Below are 19,498 nucleotides of genomic sequence, written 5' to 3' on the forward strand. Positions count from 1 at the left end.
TATTCCATGTTACTCCATCCCAATCTTCTAAATCCTAGTGAATACAAACTTAATTTACTCAATTATTCTCCATGTCAAGGTTCGTGGTCTGTCTACATGAAATTGTTACAATCTTCAGTGAATGTTTCAATGTGAGTGCAGTGTTCTTAAAACTGCTATGGTTGATCTTGAAATTCAACTACAGATTGGCAAATAAGACGTGGCCATGTCTGAAACTTGGTTAAAGAATGGCTGCCATTGGGAGCTGAATGTCCAAGGATATACAGTGTATTGGAAAGATAGGTTAGTAGGCAGAGGGGGTGGTGTGGCCCTACATGTAAGAAATAATATTAAATCATTGGAAAGAAATGACATAGGATTGGAAAGTGTAGAGTCTCTATGGGCTGTTAAGAAATGCCAAGGGTAAAAGGACCCTAATGGCAGTTGTATACAGGTCTCCAAACAGCAGCTGGGATGTGGGTTACAAATTACAGCAGAAGATAGAAAAGGTATGTCAGAGAGGCAATGTCATGATAATCATTGGGGATTTTAACATGGAAGTGGATTGGGAAAACCAGATCAGTATTGGACTTCAAGAGAGAGAATTTGTAGAATGTCTAAGGGATGGCTTTTTAGAACAGCTTGCTGGTGAGCCCACTAGGGGATTGGCTGACTGGATTGGGTGTTGTGCAATGATCCGGAGGTGATAAGAGAGCTCACATTGAAATTTGAGAGGGAAAAAATAAAATCAAATGCATCGGTATTTCAGTGGAGTTAAGGAAATTATAATGGCATGAGAGGGGAACTGACCAAAGTTGCATGAAAAGGGCCACTGGCAGGAAGGACAACAGAGCAGCAATGGCTGGAGTTTCTGTTAAAAATGAGGGAAGTGGAAGACAGATGCATTCCAAATTAGAAGACATTTTCAAAGGGAAGAAGGACACTACTGTGGCTGACAAGTGAAGTCAGAGCCACAGTAAAAGCAAAAGCATACAAGGAAGCCAGAGCTAGTGGGAAGATAGAGGATTGGGGAGCTTTTAAAAACTTGCAGAAGGAAACTAAGAAGGTCATTCAGAAGGAAAAGATGAATTATGAGAGGAAGCTGGCGACTGATATCAAAGAAGATACTAAGAGCTTTTTTAAATATATAAAGGGTGAAAGAGAGTCGAGGGTAGATATAGGACCAATACAAAATGACGCTGGAGATATTGTATTGAGAGATGCGGAGATGGCAGAGGAACCGAATGCGTATTTTGGATCAGTCTTCACAGTGGAAGACGTCTGCAGTATACCAGACACTCAAGGGTGTCAGGGAAATGAAGTATGTGCAGTGAAAGTTATGACTGAGAAGGTGCTCAGGAAGCTTAATGGTCTGAGGGTGGATAAATCTCCTGGACCTGATGGAATGCACCCTCAGGTTCTGAAGTAGCTAGAGAGATTGCAGAGGCATTAACGATGATCTTTCAAGAATTGATAGATTCTGGCATTGTAACGAATGACTGGAAAACTGCAAATGTTACTCTGCTATTTAAGAAGGGTGAGAGGCAGCAGAAAGGAAGCTATAGACCTGTTAGCCTGACATCAGTGGTTGGGAAGTTGTTGGAATCGATTATTAGGATTGAGATTAGAGTATCTGGAGGCACATGACAAGATAGGCCAAAGCCAGCATTGTTTCCCGAAAGGAAAATCCTGTCTGACAAACCTACTGCAATTCTTTAAGGAAATTACAAGCAGGGTAGACAAAGGAGATGCAGTAGATATGGTGTACTTAGATTTTCAGAAGGCCTTTGACAAGGTGCTGCTCATGAGGATGCTTGGCAAGATAAGATCCCATGGAGTTATAGGGAAGTTATTTGCTTGAGTGGTCGGCAGAAAAAGAGAGTGGGAATAAAGGGATTCTAATCTGGCTGGCTGCCGGTTACCACTGGAGTTCCACAGGGGTCAGTGTTGGGACCGCTCCTTTTTACGATGTATGTCAATGATTTGGACTACAATATTAATGGATTTGTGGCTAAATTTGCCGATGATACAAAGACAGGTGGAGGATCAGGTAGTACTGAGGAAACAGAGAGCCTGCAAAGAGACTTAGATAGTTTAGGGGAATGCGCAAAGATGTGGCAAATGAAATACAACGTTGGAAAGTGTATAGTCATGCTCTTTGGTGGAAGAAATAAATGACTATTATTTAGAAGGGGAGAGAATTCAAAATGCAGAGATGCAAAGGGACTTGGGAGTCTTTGTGCAAGATACCCTAAAGGTTAACCTCCAGGTTGAGTTGGTTGTGAAGAAGGCGAATGCAAAGTTGGCATTCATTTCTAGAGGTATAGAATATAAGAGCAGGAATGTGATGTTGAGGCTCTATAAGGCACTCGTGAGACCACACTTGGAGTATTGTGTGTAGATTTGGGCTCCTTATTTTAGAAAGGATGTACTGACATTGCAGAGGGTTCAGAGAAGATTCACGAGAATGATTCCAGGAATGAAAGGGTTGCTGTATGAGAAACATCCGGCAACTCTTGGGCTGTACTCCCTGGAGTTCAGGTGAATGAGGGGGGAATCTCATAGAAACATTCTGAATGTTAGAAGGCCTGAACAGATTAGATATTAGTTATTTCCCATGGCAGGGGATTCTAGGACAAGAAGGTGCGACTTCAGGATTGAAGGACGTCCTTTTAGAACTGAGATGCAGAGAAATTACTTTAGTCAGAAGGTGGTAAATCTGTGGAATTTGTTGCCGTGAGCAGCTGTGGAAGCCAAGTCATTGGGTGCATTTTTTGGCAGAGATAGATAGGTTCTTGATTAGCCAGGGCATCAAAGGGTATGGGGAGAAGGCAGGGGGATGGAGATGTCTGGAAGAATTGGATCAGCTATGATTGAATGACAGAGCAGAGTCAATGGGCCAAACAGCCTACTTCTGCTCCTATATCTTATGCTATCTCTCAATTATTTATCAATTTGGCTAGCTACTAAAGCATATGGAAGTATCTCAAATGGATGTCTTCACTAAATCTGGCAAATTCCAATGGCTACCACTTGCCAACAAAAAAGATCTTTAAGCTGAAAGAGGTAAACATATCTAAGTCCTGATGAAGGCTGTTGGGAAATAAAAATTCCATGAGACCAGTTATATATTTTCAAATTTCTTCTTCGATTTCTATCCTACAGCCCCTACACATGCCAGCTGAGGTTTAGGGCAGTGAAAATTAATTATTGGGTTGAAAGTCTTTGTGAGGGGAAAGTTCTTGAAACAATAGAGCGAAGTAGCTCTGACAGCTTTTTCCATACTTCATCCCAAATTCTGAAATTCTTTTAGGAATTCTTCCAGGATTTGAAAATCAGTCCAAAAACAAATCTGAGAGCGGAATGTGATAAAATTTGCTTGGCACAGAAAATATCCACAAACTTTTCTTACGATACTTTTTTTATTAGACAATTACCAAATGGACAACTAAGTGGAATCTGCAAGGCAATTAAAATGTAATCTCAATTCAGATTACTCTTTCTACCAACACATGGAAAACATTTACATCTGCATTGCAAATATCCTTTTCCAAAACATTACCCTGCAACGTGAAAAATATTTATCAATATCGTTCAGGGTCTTGAAAAGAGTTTTGTTTGTAAAATCTGCACAATACTTGAAAAGGAATCTTTGATATATTCTTTAGACTATGACAGGAGAAATGTACAAGAATATCAATATGAATGTTATTTTAGTGCATTTGTACATTTTACAGATGCTTCTCACAAGCTCAAGAAATTCAAAAGTGCTTTAAACAGAAAATGGAACAAGGAAATGTGACTTGTTCAAATCAGTTAGCACAGAGAAGATTTAACATCACCCTTGAATGCATGAAACACTGTTGGAATTTTGCTAACATTTCTCGACAGGTACCTACTTGACAGCCAGCAGTGAATAAGTTGCAGTTAAAGAGGAAATGTAATTTCAGTTAATGTTCTAAAGTAACAAAAGTGTCATCATTCTCAGACATTAACTCAGCTCAAATTCTAATAAGCCTGCAGTTATATTACATTATTGATTTACACTGGATGACTGCAATGGGAAAAGTTGGGAAAAGTTAGGAAAAGCAACAAAACTATGAAAGTAAAACATCCTCGGTGCAGGAATACTTCTTAATTGTTTTCACTGTCAGCGCTGGAGTACACCTTCAGCAGCACTAGAAAGGCTGGGGCTTGGGGCTCGTGTGCAGTAAATCAGCTAAAGGGGATGTGTCTGGTGACCTTAGGCTGAATTTAGTTACAAAATATCCAGCCTTATCTTTTGCATGCCTGTGGGTTCTGCCATCAAGGAACAGGATGTTTACGAGGTTTCTTTCCCCTGTTGTTCAATTACTTGTCAGAATTTGTGGCAGAGTCAGCAGGACCACAGAGTCCTGAGTCTTGGTTGTCTGATGACTTAACTCCGTTAGCCCTATTTGTAATAGATGTCATTCTGAAGTTGCTTTCTTGACTCGTATGTTCTGGTCTTGCCCTTTTTTGGATAAATATTGGAAAGACATCTTTGATATTATTTCTACAGTTTTGTGTATTGATTTGCAACCTCACCCCATTACTGCAATTTTTGGGTTATCAATGATGGAAGAGAGTTACTTATCCCCTTCAGCCTGTCGGATGATTGCATTCATTAACGTTAATGGCTGGAAGATCTGTCTTATTGAATTGCAAAGAGGTCAATCCTCCTACTACATTTCAATGGTTTTCTCAAACTTTATCTTGCTTAAATTTAGAGAAAATCAGAAGTGGCACCTCCGATCCTTCAGTTATATTTAAAGAAACTTGGAGACCATTTATTCAACATTTTCATATGATGCAGTTTGACCTTTTTTGAATCCTTTTTTTTTAAAAAACTAAAAATATACAGATAGAGGAGTGGAGTTAACGACATTAATGATTGTATCCAATGTAATATGTTAGCCAGACTTTGCTTTAGTTTTGTTTAGCTTAGTCTAGTTTTGCTTAGCTTAATTTAGTGTTTTTTTTTCTTTTCTAGTTTGGGGTTTTTTTTTGTTTTTTTTTTATTTCCATCTGGCACAGTTTGCATATTGTTATTTGATTGTTTGTGGTTTTTGTATTGCTACATTTATGCTCTATTCTTGGTTGGAGCAGCTGTAACGAAACCCAATTTCCCTCGGGATCAATAAAGTATGTCTATGTCTATTTATCTTTTACCATGTTCAATTATATTTAGAGTTGGGGAGATCTAACATACTTGCACTATCAGCAATTTTATATTTGAAAATGTTAGCTATTAATAATGTCAGCCCATTCTCTGTTTAACAATATTATTGTTATGTTTATAATTTTGAAAAGGAAGCCTTAACCCTGTCAGCAGAGTGTAGCTTCTACTGTTTTGCATGCTTTTCACCCCACACTCTGGCTTCACTGCGTAGGGGCTGTAACTAACAAATGACAAAAATGCTGGTGAGAGATTTGAGAAATTCTGTAGATGCTGGAAATCCAAAGCAACACACACACAAAATGCTGCAGGAACTCAACAGGTCAGGCAGCAGCAAAGGAAATGAACAAAAGGTGGCTGTTTCAGGCCAAGACCCATCTTCAGTACTGGAAAGTAAGGGGGGAAGACGCCAGAATAAAAAGGTGGGGGGGGGGGAAGAGGAGGAGGATGTCTAGAAGGTGATATATGAAGCCAGGGGGATAGGAAAGGCAAAGGGCTGGAGAGGAAAGAATGTGATAGGAGAGAATGTGGATCATAGAACAAAAGGAAGGAAGAGCATCTCCTTTTGATATCTTCCCCCTTCCTTTCCAGTGCTAAAGAAGTATCTCAGTTTGAAACATCGACTGTTTTTTCATATTCATGGATGCTGCCTGACCTGCTGAGAACTTGCTTCTTTCTTTAAACACAAAGTTGATAATATCCCAGACAATCCATAATTGTCCCAGATCTCATGAGCAGCTTAACCTAACCACAGTAGCTTTATATAGAGTCAAGGCAGATATTAAGTTATATAATCTCGCTAATTCAGGGTCTTTTTTTTCCACGTTCCTCACAGCTTTGTACATTGCAGTCCCTTGGCAGGTTGGAGTGGGCCAATTATGTGGCACCTCTGGTCTTCCCTGTACTCTGACAATGAATACATACTCTCAGTTTGCCCCCTTGGATGGTACGCCAGTTGAAACAGCTTCTGGGCAGTTGAGTTGAGGAATGAAAGCAGCGTAATCCTCATTTAAATAGAACCATAGGGTGCTTTGTCCAATTGCGTCCACACTGATCATCCAACGTCCATTTGTATTCATCCCATATGTAAATACTTTTATCAACCATGCTTTTGGTTCAGGCAAATGTGAAGGTCCTGGCGACAGTCCAGGCAGGAAGATGTTGGTTACAATCTGCACCCTAATTTACATGAAGCCCCCTCCTTAGTGATGACAAGCAAGAGACAGAATTGGCTTCAGGTTGGTGTTGGGTCAGTTTTCTTCACTGAATTTCTCTTGGAGCTCAAAGTCTGCACTGTGGAAATGCTGGAATAGGTTTCATGGATGTGGTTGGCTATCTTTGAGTAAAACACCCACACTAACACTTACACTCACACTAACACTCCTGTGGGTAATCTGATTCATGAATTACTGATGTTAACATTGACAAATAATGCAACGTAGTGAGAGTAAAAATAGTAAGTAGGATACTTCACTTCGACTTTCAACTGCAGTATAAGGAACGGTTTATTACCAATACAAACTCTTCTAATAGTATATTCAAATTTGTGGCAAAACCTGAATTGTATTATTTTTCGCATTGTGAAAGAAGGATTAAGCTAATTTCTCAGTCAGTCAGTATACTTGTTAAATATGTTGACTGATATTTGGAAGAGAAAAGAAACAAAAACTATGGCTGTGGGAAAGAACAGGGAATTGGGATTGGTTTAAATATCCTTTTCAAGTGCTAGAACAACGATAATGGGTAGGATCGTCAGTTTCAAAACTGGAAGGTTTTTTCATACTCAGACCTGCAGATGGTTTTTGCTGAATATCAGTTTAATGTATCCAGTTAAACATAGGTTAGAAAAGGAAACAGGTTTTATATTCTGCAAAGCTGCTATATTTTTAAACGACCCAAGTAACATGAGATTCCTAATGTGAGTGATCACTCCCTCCTATTCTGCTTCCATCTACTAATAACCTTCCCCAATGTACTTCCTCTTTTCCACTTTCTGGGCAGATTGAAATCACAGATATAGGCCCGGAGCTGTCTGAGGCCCAGCTTTTGTGTCCACTTTAGTTGTGGCCAATAGCTAGTCAGCTTTCCCATCCATACTTCTGTAGCTCTGGGCTACAGAACCTACAAAGGAACCCAACCAAACATGGGGAACTCTAGGTATTACCCTGTGGGGTATGCTTTGGCAATTTGATTAGGCCTTGCCTGTGATGTCCTGACCATTGTGCTGGAGGGATTCCTCACTGAATATCAACTTGCACTCTTGAAATTACCACTAACTTGGAGCAGAGTAGTGCACCATTTGGTCAGATGTTTCAACTCTAACAGAATTAGTCAAGTAGTCACCCCTACCCCACCCTTACACACATGCTCTCTTGCCCCTGTAAATTTCATCCATTAAAGTCCGTATTCTTTTCTATTATTGAAAGTTACGACGACATCTATATCTAGTAACAGACGCAAAACACTGGAGGAACTCAGCAGGCCAGGCTGCATCCGTGGAAAATCTGAGGAAATGTCGACTGTTTACTCTTTTCCATAGCTGCTGCCTGGCCTGCTGAGTTCCCCCAACAGTTGCTGGATTTCCAGCATCTGCGGATTTTCTCTTGTTTGTGATCCACTTCTAGCACCTTTGATTCCAGATTTTAACAAATTCCCGTACAAATAAAACACCAAGCAACACACATCAAAGTTGCTGGTGAACGCAGTAGGCCAAGCAGCATCTATAGGAAGAGGTGCAGTCGACGTTTCTGACGAAGGGTCTCAGCCTGAAACGTCGACTGCACCTCTTCCTATAGATGCTGCTTGGCCTGCTGCGTTCACCAGCAACTTTGATGTGTGTTGCTTGAATTTCCAGCATCTGCAGAATTCCTTATGTTTACAAATAAAACACGCCTCTTCTCCAACAGGTTCTTCTGTGACCCCTGTTTAAAGACCCTCTGCCTTGCATCAATTTGACTGGGAGAGGCCGATTTTTTCCATTTACTTTTCATTAACAAATAATGTTAATCTCAGAAGCCTCAACAGCAAATGAATCCATCTGTTCAACTGGGAGGAAAAACCACAATTTTATGCTTGCCCTGTGTTCATAACCACTTGTTTTTCTTTCAAGTCCATCCTCCTGCTGTTGATATCCTGCACCTAACCCACTCAACATCTCTCCACCCCATGTCAGGAATACTGAGGCTATTTTTTTTGTCTAATATGACATCATCCAAGGCTGAGCCAATGAACTCATTGACACTCAATGCCAATCTAAGAGATCTTGCTGGTTTGTATGGTGCTGCCACTGGATAAGTTACTTTGCAATATACCAATGCTAAAACAGAAATGAGTGTAAATAATCTCCTCTCTTTAACAACAGTCTCTATCTTGTCTCTACCCTTGTTCCAAAAAGTTGAAGATGCCCTTCTTAACCCATATTTTGGTAATAGTCTGGAAAGGGCCCAACGTTTTGACATCATCAATGCAGCATTCTATCTGTATTACACAGAAGCACAAACCAAGTTTCATGCTCAAGTCTCTGGAGGATTCCTGAAAACCAGCAATAATTTCAGTTTGCTTGCTGTTTGCTTGGAAAATGAGAATGTTTTGACAATTTGCTAGCTACAACAGAGATGCTCACTTCCATGATATAGAGTGCCTTGTCATGCTCTGCGCCCTCCCCCGACACAGATGAAATAAGAATGCAGTATGTTATATTTCATTGGGATGCCTTGGGACCTGTATATTTTGGCCCAATTAAGCAGCTGCATCAATTAGACTAAGTTACATAGAAATATTTAAAAAGATATAAAAAAAAGACAAAATGAGTAACAAATTATGTATTTAAATGAACTACAGAACAAAGTAGAACACAAAGTATTACAGTGCTATAAATCTGTGCATTAGTTCCAATAGTTATTGACCGAAGAATTCATCCAGTGTATTCAAGGAACAAAATCAGAGCAGTCGACTAGTAGAAACAATAGACTGCCTTCATACAATATTATTGACAATTGCATCCTCCAAATCTTCATTTTCATTCTAATATTTAAGGTGATTGTTGATTCATTCACATTTTCATAGTCCCTAACTTGTTGAAGAAGTGAAATTGTTTCATTTTCACTCCTTGCCATTTCTGGCATCTTCAATCCTGAATGCTTGAAACCATAGTGAGCTAAACAGTTCTGAGTTATCATACTGCTTATTTATTGCCAACTATCAGTGACAAAAATCACTGCTTTCTGAACACAGACACACACAACTGACGCTATTTAAAAACTGTTTGCTCTAAGCACCATGTAGCATCTAACAGCCACACAAGTACACTTGACTGATGCTAGTTATAAACTGTCACTTTCCCCAATTAAGAGGCACAGTTCCCTCAAATAATCAAAGGGAATCTTCGCAATTTTCTCAATTACTTTTTGTTCTTTAAGAATTGTCCCAAATGCCCTGATTAACTGATGGCCCAGTTAATCAGAATCCACTGTATTTTATTTTACAGTGAATATACAGGATAATGCAGAAGTTTGGGCACCCCAGTCAAAATTTCTGTTACTGTGAATAGTTAAGTGAGTAGAAGATGAACTGATCTCCAAAAGTCATAAAGCTAAAGATGAAACATTCTTTTCAACATTTTAAGCAAGATTAGTGTATTATTTTTGTTTTGTACAATTTTAGAGTGAAAAAAGGAAAGAAGCACCATATAAAAGTTTGGGCACCCCAAGAGATTTGAGCTCTCAGATAACTTTTACCAAGGTCTTAGACCTTAATTAGCTTGTTAGAGCTATGGCTTGTTCACAGTCATCATTAGGAAAAGCAGGTGATGCAAATTTCAAAGCTTTATTAGTACCCTGACTCCTGAAACCTTGTCCCAAAAATCAGCTGCCATAGGCTCCTCTAAGCAGCTGCCTAGCACTCTGGAAATTAAAATAAATGATGCCCACAAAGCAGAAGAAGTCTATAAGAAGATAGCAAAGTGTTTTCAGGTAGACGTTTCCTCAGATGGTAATGTAATTAAAAAATGGCAGTTAACAGGAATGGTGGCAGTCAAGTTGAGGTCTGGAAGACCAAGAAAACTTTGAGAGAACTGCTCGTAGGATTGCTAGAAAGGCAAATCAAAACCCCCCGTTTGACTGCAAAAGACCTTCAAGAAGATTTAGCAGACTCTGGAGTGGTGGTGCACTGTTCTACCGTGCAGCGACACCTGCACAAATATGACCTTCATGGAAGAGTCATTAGAAGAAAACCTTTCCTGCATCCTCACCACAAAATTCAGCATCAGAAGTTTGCAAAGGAACATCTAGACAAGCCTGATGCATTTTGGAAACAAGTCCTGTGGACTGATGAAGTTAAAATAAAACTTTTTGGCCACAATGAGCAAAAGTATGTTTGGACAAAAAAGGGTGCAGAATTTCATGAAAAGAACACCTCTCCAACTGTTAAGCTCAGGGGTGGATTGATCATGATTTGGGCTTGTGTTGCAGCCAGTGGCACGGGGAACATTTCACTGGGAAGAATTAATTCAATTAAATACCAGCAAATTCTGGAAGCAAACATCACACCGTTTGTAAAAAAGCTGAAGATGAAAAGAGGATGGCTTCTACAACAGGATAATGATCCTAAACACACCTCAAAATCCACAATGGACTACCTCAAGAAGTGCAAGCTGAAGGTTTTGCCATGGTCCTCACAGTCCCCCGACCTAAACATCATCGAAAATCTGTGGAAGACCTCAAAAGAACAGTGCATGCAAGACGGCCCAAGAGTCTCACAGAACTTCAAGCCTTTTGCAAGGAAGAATGGGCGAAAATCCCCAAAGAATTGAAAGACTCTTAGCTGGCTACAGAAAGCGTTTACGAGCTGTGATACTTGCCAAAGGGGGTGTTACTAAGTACTGACCATGCAGGGTGCCCAAACTTTTGCTTCGGGCCCTTTTCCTTTTTGTTATTTTGAAACTGTAAAAGATGGAAATAAAAAAGTAATCTTGGTTAAAATATTAAAGAAAGGTGTCATCTTTAACTTTATGCCTTTTGGAAATCAGGTCATCTTTTACTCGCTTAGCTGATCACAGTAACAGAAATTTTGACCCGGGTGCCCAAACTTTTGCATACCACTGTAGTGTCTAACATATGCTATTTATTAACCAGGCCTTGCAACCTCCAGCGTAGTACAAATAGGGTGCAGATAGATTGCTTTCATGTAAGCATACATTAATTTAAAGTTTTACAATAAAGTCATGATTTAAGTAAATGCAGACAGTACATGCCATATAAGTGATTGATTAAATAATTATACCCTTTCTCCCTACAAGTGAAATCAATTTGCTTATACAGGTGAATGCTTCCAATTTTGCCCCACATTTTAAATGTAGGGAACTAAACAATCATTACAAGCCAGCTCTTCAGCTATGGTGGGTAAGATACCCTAAGTTCTTTATGCCTGGTGCACGCTTCACAATTCCGTACTTAACAGTAAGATTCACTGGGTATCCTCCTCCAGCAGGAGCCCTGCCTGATATTTCATGACATCAAAGACTCCAGTGGTAAATTTCTACTTATAATTAGTGCTGATTAAAATCCAGCAGTTTATTACTTAACAGATAAGTTTGCCATTCATTATCCACCTTGTTGGTAAATACAGTATGGTTTCTTCGGTAGGGAGTAAAGAATCCAGCTATGTTGGTGGGACTGGAGTCACCCACATACCAAACCTAAATATGATTATTTATCATGTACAAGGGCATTCATGAACCAGTTGGGTTTTACGCAGTCTGGTAGTTTCAAAGTTATTATCGCTGAAACAAATTCCTTTCATTCCAGGTTTATTTAATTAAATTTAAATTCCCCAGATAAAATAGCACGATTTCTGTTCTTGGTCTCTGAATACTAGTGTAGTGAGGGCTAAGCCACTACATCCAGTATATAGAGTCATAGATAAGTACAACTCTGGAACAGGCCTTTTGGCCCATCTAGGCCATGCTGAAGCCATTTAAAGAGCCTATTCCCATCGATCTGCACCCAGACCATAGACCCCATTCCTCTACCATCCATGTATCTATCCAAACTTCTCCTAAACGTTGAAATTGAGTTCGCATGCATCACTTGTGCTGTTGGCTCATTCCACCCTTTCATGACCCTCTGAGTGAAGAAGTTCCCCCTCATGTTCCCCTTAAACTTTTCACCCTTAACCCAGGCCCTCTGGTTGTAGTCCCACCCATTGGCTGTAGTACCCTATTGCAAGGCACAGAGTGAATGTTGTATCAACCAGCTGAGCCACTAACCTTACTGTATTCTATATAAAATTTTGAAGCCCAACAATACAGTAAAGCAGTTCTATTATTCCTTCTACCACAAAGTGTCCATTAATCCTAATACACATTTGATTTACACAGCAGTGATGCTGGTGCAATGCCATTTAAAGTTTCCATTATGCACACAGTGGCAAGGTCATAGCATAGGCTTTACTGAAAAACTTCAAAACACGATCTGACCAATGTTTCTCAGCTAAATGTTTGTCTTTATCACTTGGAAAGTTACAGGTCAATTTTATATAGGAGTTTCTGGAATTGGAGGGCTGACAGGAATTGCAAAACTTTGCACAAGCTCTCGTTTCAGAGGTACCTACAGGTTATAATTGGATTTTTACTGCAATCAGACAAGCTTATTTACAGTGGATATCCCCGTTGCCTTCACAGTCAAGCATGCTATACTTCTGAAGTTTGGGCACCTTGTAGCTTTACTGTTTGATTTTACCAAGCAGCCCACCACTTGGTTTCTGCTGAGCTGAGGTGACTTACACATCAACAGAGGAAAAGTACAGTATAATAAAAGGATCAATTCAGAGAACTAAAGAAACCTATAAATGGACAGGTCTTTGCCTGGTAGAGTGGGCCTCATAATAGCAGACATCACCGGAAAAAAAGCATGTTGAATGCTATATAAATGGGGTAACATGATTGGCCAACATCTGTTTAGATCATGGACCCATTTTATAACATTGCTGGGTGCTAGGATTATCAGGCCTAGAAGTATTGATATGAAGATAAATGCCAATTGTGTTGTCTGTAGGTAGAAATATGAGAATGGAAATTGTTCCATGCAGGATCAAGCCCGGATGCAAAGATAAGTTTATGGACTTACCGACTCACATGAGTGTTCCTTTCAGTGTAACATTAACAAATAAAAAATATTATTCTGGAAGTGACAACCAGCCATTGGTTAATGAGCACTCCCTCTAGATTATTAGGTTTCCAATGCTCGTTACATTATTGAGGTATTCCAATCACATGATGGATACAAGGATAAAATAGGAGCAGAAGCTGAATTTCCAGTACATAGCAAAAGAAAACTATCATTTGTCAGTTAACAATCTATATTGGATCCATTTGCAGTGAAAAAGGATGGCATTGTCAGATCCAGTATTTAACCCACAGCGTGTTTTAAAATAGAACAAAATACTCACAGCATCACAGAGTCAAAAATCAATCTATTTGCAACTCAGCTTGCTGGAATATTGGACAAATAGTTCATAGTATATGATACTTCAGAAAGATTTACAAATTTGAACTTACACTGGATATATCTACAATACACAGTATATGTCTCAGATTCAAAATAAGCGTTGTGCAACACAGCATTTTGCAAGAGTTGTTTTCCACAGCCACATAAGCATGTGAAAACTACACTTCATGACAGCAGACGTTTTTTTAACAAAACCATGCACTTGCTTGATTCAATTTATCATTTGGTTAAGTGTTTTTCAGGCTGAAATTAATTATTGTGCAATAAAGTATTTTGGAACAGATATTTTCTATTAGGGACCAACCACATGTTGTGTTAGATTGGATGACAGTGCAATGATCACAATAAAAATCCAATTGTAACTTTATATTTTACACTGCTGGGACCTCTGAAATGGAATTTTTGAAAAATCTTGTATTTCCTGCCATCTTACCAAATCTAGAGAGTGCTATATATTGACTGGAACATTCCTGAGCAGTTCTTTTGATAAGCAAAAACACATGCAGTACTGTGCAGAAGTCTTAGGCTCATGCAAAAAGAATCTGTAAAGTGAAGATGCTTTCAAAAATAGTGAAATGAAAAGCTTCTAAAGATGAAAAATTACTATAAAGAGCAGTAAACAGTAAAAAAAATCAAATCACTCATGAGAAAATCTGCAGATGCTGGAAATCCAAAACAACGCACACAAAATTCTGGAGTAACTCAGCAGGCCAATCAAGTCAATGTTGGGTGTGACCATCCTTTGCCTTTAAAACTGCATCAATTCCGCTTAGGTACGCTGTCATTAATTTTTTTTTTAAAAAGGAAATCAGCTGGTAGGTTGTTCCAAGCATCTTAGAGAACTTCCCAACAGTTCTTCTGCAGACTTTGGGTGTCTCGCTTGTTTCTGTCTAATCCCAGACAGCCTCGATGATGTTGCAATCTATGGAGGCCTTACCATTGGAAACCATATACAAAATCTAGGGTGCCTAAGACACACTAGGTGCACAGTACTGCAGGCAAAAATATGGGCCAGGTCATGTTTTGTCACCTTACTGAAATTTATTTTCTTATTTATTTATTATTTGAGATTCAGCACGGAATAGGCCCTTCCAACCCTGCAACCCCCAATTTAACCCGAGTCTATTTACAGGACAAATTTACAATGACCAATTATCCTACCAACTGGTATATCTTTGGACTGTAGGCAGAAACAGGAGCACCTGGAAGAAACCCATCACAGGGAGAATGTACAAATGTCTTACGGGCAGTGGCAGGAATTGAACCCGTGTCACTGGTACTGTAAAGCGTTGTGCTAACCACTGTGCTACCCAGCCACCCATGAGAGAAATAAAATAACTGCATGTTCTTAATCACAGATGGCAATTCCTGTTAGAGGGGGCATTCATTAAAAAAAAGTGCTTCAGGAAAGGGTTGGAATAATTTACATTACTAAATATCTTATCCATTAGCCACAGTTAATGCCAACTCATAAGCAATTTTCACCTTGGTCTGGTAGTGAAAGACAACTAGCAATTGAGAAATCTATTGAAGTACCATTTATCTCTCCGAGAGATGAAAAATGAATTAGCAAAGAAAATTTGGATTGGTATTAAGTATTCTCCAAGGAGTTACACGGGTGCTATTTTCTATACGTAGCTTTTAGTGCTATGTTGAATTACAAATTCCATTGATTGGAAGAATGACATTTTGACTTTATTTGATTTAGATTTTGCCTTAGGAAAGGAATTTACTTCATTTGAAAGCATTGTTCTGTTAAAGTAAATATAAGTTATTTTGTATACAATTAATCCTTCAAACCCAAAAATATGGTTTTGATAGAAAAGGATATTTTTATTTGCATAAACAAAAAATGAATGAGAAATTAATTATGTCTGAAGGAAAATGTACTGGTGATAGAACTCTCCCTAATTGAGGCTTGAAAGTAATCACTTCAAGAAATAGAAAGACAAATTTTAAAAATCATTACTGAATGTGTAAAGGAGTTAGAGATTGATTAAACAAGAAGCATATAAACTTGGTCCTTGCGGATATCTGTGTCCCAACTGAATCTGTGCAATAACAGTCCTTTCTACAGTGCAGTGTGACTGAAAGCAAGCCTGCACATATGGTAAATACAAGAGATTCTACAGATGCTGGAAATCCAGAGCAACACATACAGCTTTGATGAAGTGTCTGAGGTAGAATCATCGACAGTTCATTCATTTCCGTAATGCTGCCTGACCTGCTGAGTTCCTCCAGCATTTTGTATGTGTCACTCTGCATACACGGTGTAGCTTGATAAATCACTTACATTAGATGAATTTTGTTTCTGTCACAGAAACATTCTGTAATGCTTCTCCATTGCTTGGCTCCTAACACTACGAGATGTGGATTCCGCAGACTGGCAGTTTTGGTGGAATTCCTCAGAATGGAGTCAGGAACGCTGGAAATCCTGGTCAAGTCAAACAGAAATAGTCAAGTAAGCAAGGTATTTGCTTTAAATCTAAACTGCTCTACAGCCCTGAGACTTCAAATGTCCTGACTGACCGTCTGTACCAGATTTTCTAAAACAAGAGCAAACCTGCAGACCCAGATTTTTGAATTTACTTTCATTTACAATCCGATATTTCCAATAAGTATTAGTCAGGGAGAAAAATATTACTCTTCTTGCCCATAATATATGGGCTGCTAAATTGGGGAACTTGATTACTGTAAAATATTCTGCATGAGCTTAAGGCGTGATTTTCATTCCAGTGAGCCTTGCATATATCACAATTGCAAATATGCCTGCAACACGCATCAAAGTTGCTGGTGAACGCAGCAGGCCAGGCAGCATCTCTAGGAAGAGATACAGTCGACGTTTCAGGTCGAGACCCTTCGTCAGGACTAACTGAAGGAAGAGTCGACGTTTCAGGCCAAGACCCTTCGTCAGGACTATCTGAAGGAAGAGTTGACTAACTCTTCCTTCAGTTAGTCCTGACGAAGGGTCTCGGCCTGAAACGTCGACTGTACCTCCTCCTAGAGATGCTGCCTGGCCTGCTGTGTTCACCAGCAACTTTGATGTGTGTTGCATGAATTTCCAGCATCTGCAGAATTCCTGTTGTTTGCAAATATGCCTGCATGATTTTCCCTCTAAGAGTTGTGTTTTTGTACTCCTGATGTTTATTTGCTGACAATGGACAAACTTAGCTTTGATATTGCCAATGAGTTATTGAACTCCAAAAAGGCTAATCCTATCTCATCCAGAATGAGTAAAGAGGCTAATGACTAAAAGCTTCAGCTTCCAGGATTGACAGAAATGTGGAAGTGATGATAAAACTCAAATCAAGGCTATTGTTCATAGGAATGGGGGCACAGCCTTGACTGAGACAGTGAAAGATAAAGCTCGACCTCTCAGAGCATCAGGGTACATGGGATGGCTCTTAGGTTCTATTGCAAGTAGACTGGTTGCCATTTGTGACCTTTTTTTTCCACAGAATGACTCACTGGAGCATTTTTCCCCAAAATTATTTACCATAATTATAATATTTACAGTAAAGGCTGTCAGGAAATGCCTTTGGTTGCATTCATTGTACATCAAAACGATCTGTTTCTTTACATTGCAACAATGTCACTCATCTCCTCCTTAACCAAGGCAAAACTGAAGTATTTGAGAAACTGTTGCATAGGGTTCCGTCTCTCAACATTCATTGATGGCTGAAGCTCCCATGAGGCTTAAGTGAAGATCTTGTCTTAGTTTTCTGCAGCTCTAAAGATCCTTCTGATATTAAACTGGTAAAGTTTGGGATGTTGTGGTTGGGGGAAGAGTAAGGGCAGTGATGGTGTGAAAGTAAGGGCACCAGGATTCTCAATGTGGAATAGCAGTGGATGAGGTGGATATGTCACTGAACATAGAAGAGAACAGCAGAGAAACAGGCACCCGGCCCATGACGTTGTGCCAATCTAATTAAGTTAATGACACCTAATCCCTTCGGCCTGTACTGGGTCCATATTGCTCTACTCTCTGCACCTTCATGTGCCTATCTAGGAGCCTCTTAAATGCCGTTATATTTTTGCCTCCGTCAACACCCCGGCCAATGCATTCTAGGCACCCACAACTCTCTGAGTTAAAAAACTTATCCTGAACATTGCTTTTGAACTTTCCCACTCTCACCTTAAACGCATGCCTTCTAGTATGAGACATTACACCCTTGGGAAAAAGATACCGGCTATCTACTCCACCTGTGCTTCTTGTAACTTTATAAACATCTTTCAGATCTTCCCTCAATTTCCACTGCTCCAGAGAAAGCAACCCAACTTTGTCTACTCTCAACCCTGATCTCTCTCAGCTATTTGCCCTGCATATTGTTGGTAGTTTAATGAGATAATTACATTTTAAATCTGGAAGTAGTGTATTATGTATGAAGATTATTATATCATTAAGAAGTGAGGGTTGGAGTCATAAAGTTAGACAACATGGAGGCAGCCAATCAGTTTACACCAAACATTAAACAAACATTTTCATTAGCAAAACTACACTGTTGGAGAAACACAATGGGTTGAGCAGCTTTTCTAGGGGGAAAGGAACAGACAATATTTCAGATCAAGACCCTGCATCAGGAGTGAGAGTGGAGAGGGAAGATTGCCCGTACAAAGAGAAGAAGAGGAAGCGTAAGACAGGGGCTGCTGGAGATAGGTGGACCAGAGAGCAGTGAAAGATTAAGAGGAGCAAGTGAGGAACAGAAAGGTTGGAGTTGGCAGATTTGTGACCATTTACATTAATTCTCTGCTAATCACCAACCACCTCTCTATCAACTCCTCCCCAATTCCACCACTCAGCTATATACTGAGGACGATTCACAGCGGGCAATTAACCTACCAACCTACATGTCTCTGGAATGTGAGGGGGAGTCGGGCCAGCGAGAGGAAACCCACACGCTCGCAGGGGGAGTATGCAAACTTCACACAGGCAGTGTCAGAGGTTGGGATTGAACCCAGAACACTAGAGTTGCGAGGTGGCAGCACTACCAGCTGTGCCGCTGTACCGAGGATGTTGCCGGGACTTCAGGGCCTGTGTTATAGGGCGAGGTTGGGCAGGAAAATAGAAACTGACGGGTGACCTTATAGAGGTGTGTAAAATCATGAGGGGTGTAGATAAGATGAATGCACATAGTCTTTTTCCCAGGGAAAGGGAAATAAAAATTAGAGGGCATAGGTTTAGGGTGAGAGGTGAAATATTTAAACGGGACCCGAGGGGCACCTTTGTCCACGCAGGGGGCAGTGTATATCGGCAATAAACTGCTGGATGAAGTGGTTGAGGCAGGTACAATAATATTAAAATGACACTTGGATAAGTATATGGATAGGAGGGGTTTAGAGGGGTCTGCACCAAACACTGGCAAATGACAGGCACAGGGTTAGCATGGAAAAGTTAGGCTGAAAGGCCTATTTCAATGCTGTATTGCTGTACCGGGTACTGCTCTTAGGTTTGAGTTGACTGCATTCTATTAAGGGTACTCAAAAATCAGTTGATTCATACTTTGAGACCTGATTCAGTGTGATGACCATCCCTCTCTTCCACCCAAACCCCCATGACCCCCCCCCCACCCCACTCTCAGATGCTCCTCAACCGGCTGTGTTCCTCCAGCAGTTTGTTTTATGCTTTGATTTTTATGTTAGCCTTAATGAGCTGCACCAAAAGAACGATCGGCAATCTAGTTTGCCATGTTCTGGAATGTGCTGAGCTGTGGAAAATATATTTATCTGGACAATAGAAGGAGACTCTATTACATTGTTGCCTTACAGATGGTTAGAAAGGTCTAGGATGTCAAGAGAAGAGTAAATGGCTGCAGAATAT

The 19,498-nt window shown here is 39.9% G+C and overlaps 1 protein-coding gene across 4 annotated transcripts in view; it reads right to left on the bottom strand.

The window, feature by feature from the left end:
• Window positions 1-19,498, bottom strand: part of ddr2a (discoidin domain receptor tyrosine kinase 2a) — a 154,925-nt gene that overhangs the window by 116,407 nt on the left and 19,020 nt on the right. For 2 of the 4 annotated variants that reach the window (XM_063064908.1, XM_063064910.1), the window contains exons 2-3: window positions 15,974-16,114; window positions 11,060-11,115 (exon numbers count right to left, since the gene is read on the bottom strand). The gene's annotated coding sequence lies outside the window, so the exon portion shown is untranslated. The remainder of the gene's footprint in view (window positions 1-11,059; window positions 11,116-15,973; window positions 16,115-19,498) is intronic. The other 2 variants (XM_063064906.1, XM_063064909.1) reach the window with 1 other exon arrangement.

This window comes from Mobula hypostoma, chromosome 12 (genome assembly GCF_963921235.1).
Source record: "Mobula hypostoma chromosome 12, sMobHyp1.1, whole genome shotgun sequence".
Classification (NCBI taxonomy): Eukaryota; Metazoa; Chordata; class Chondrichthyes; order Myliobatiformes; family Myliobatidae; genus Mobula; species Mobula hypostoma.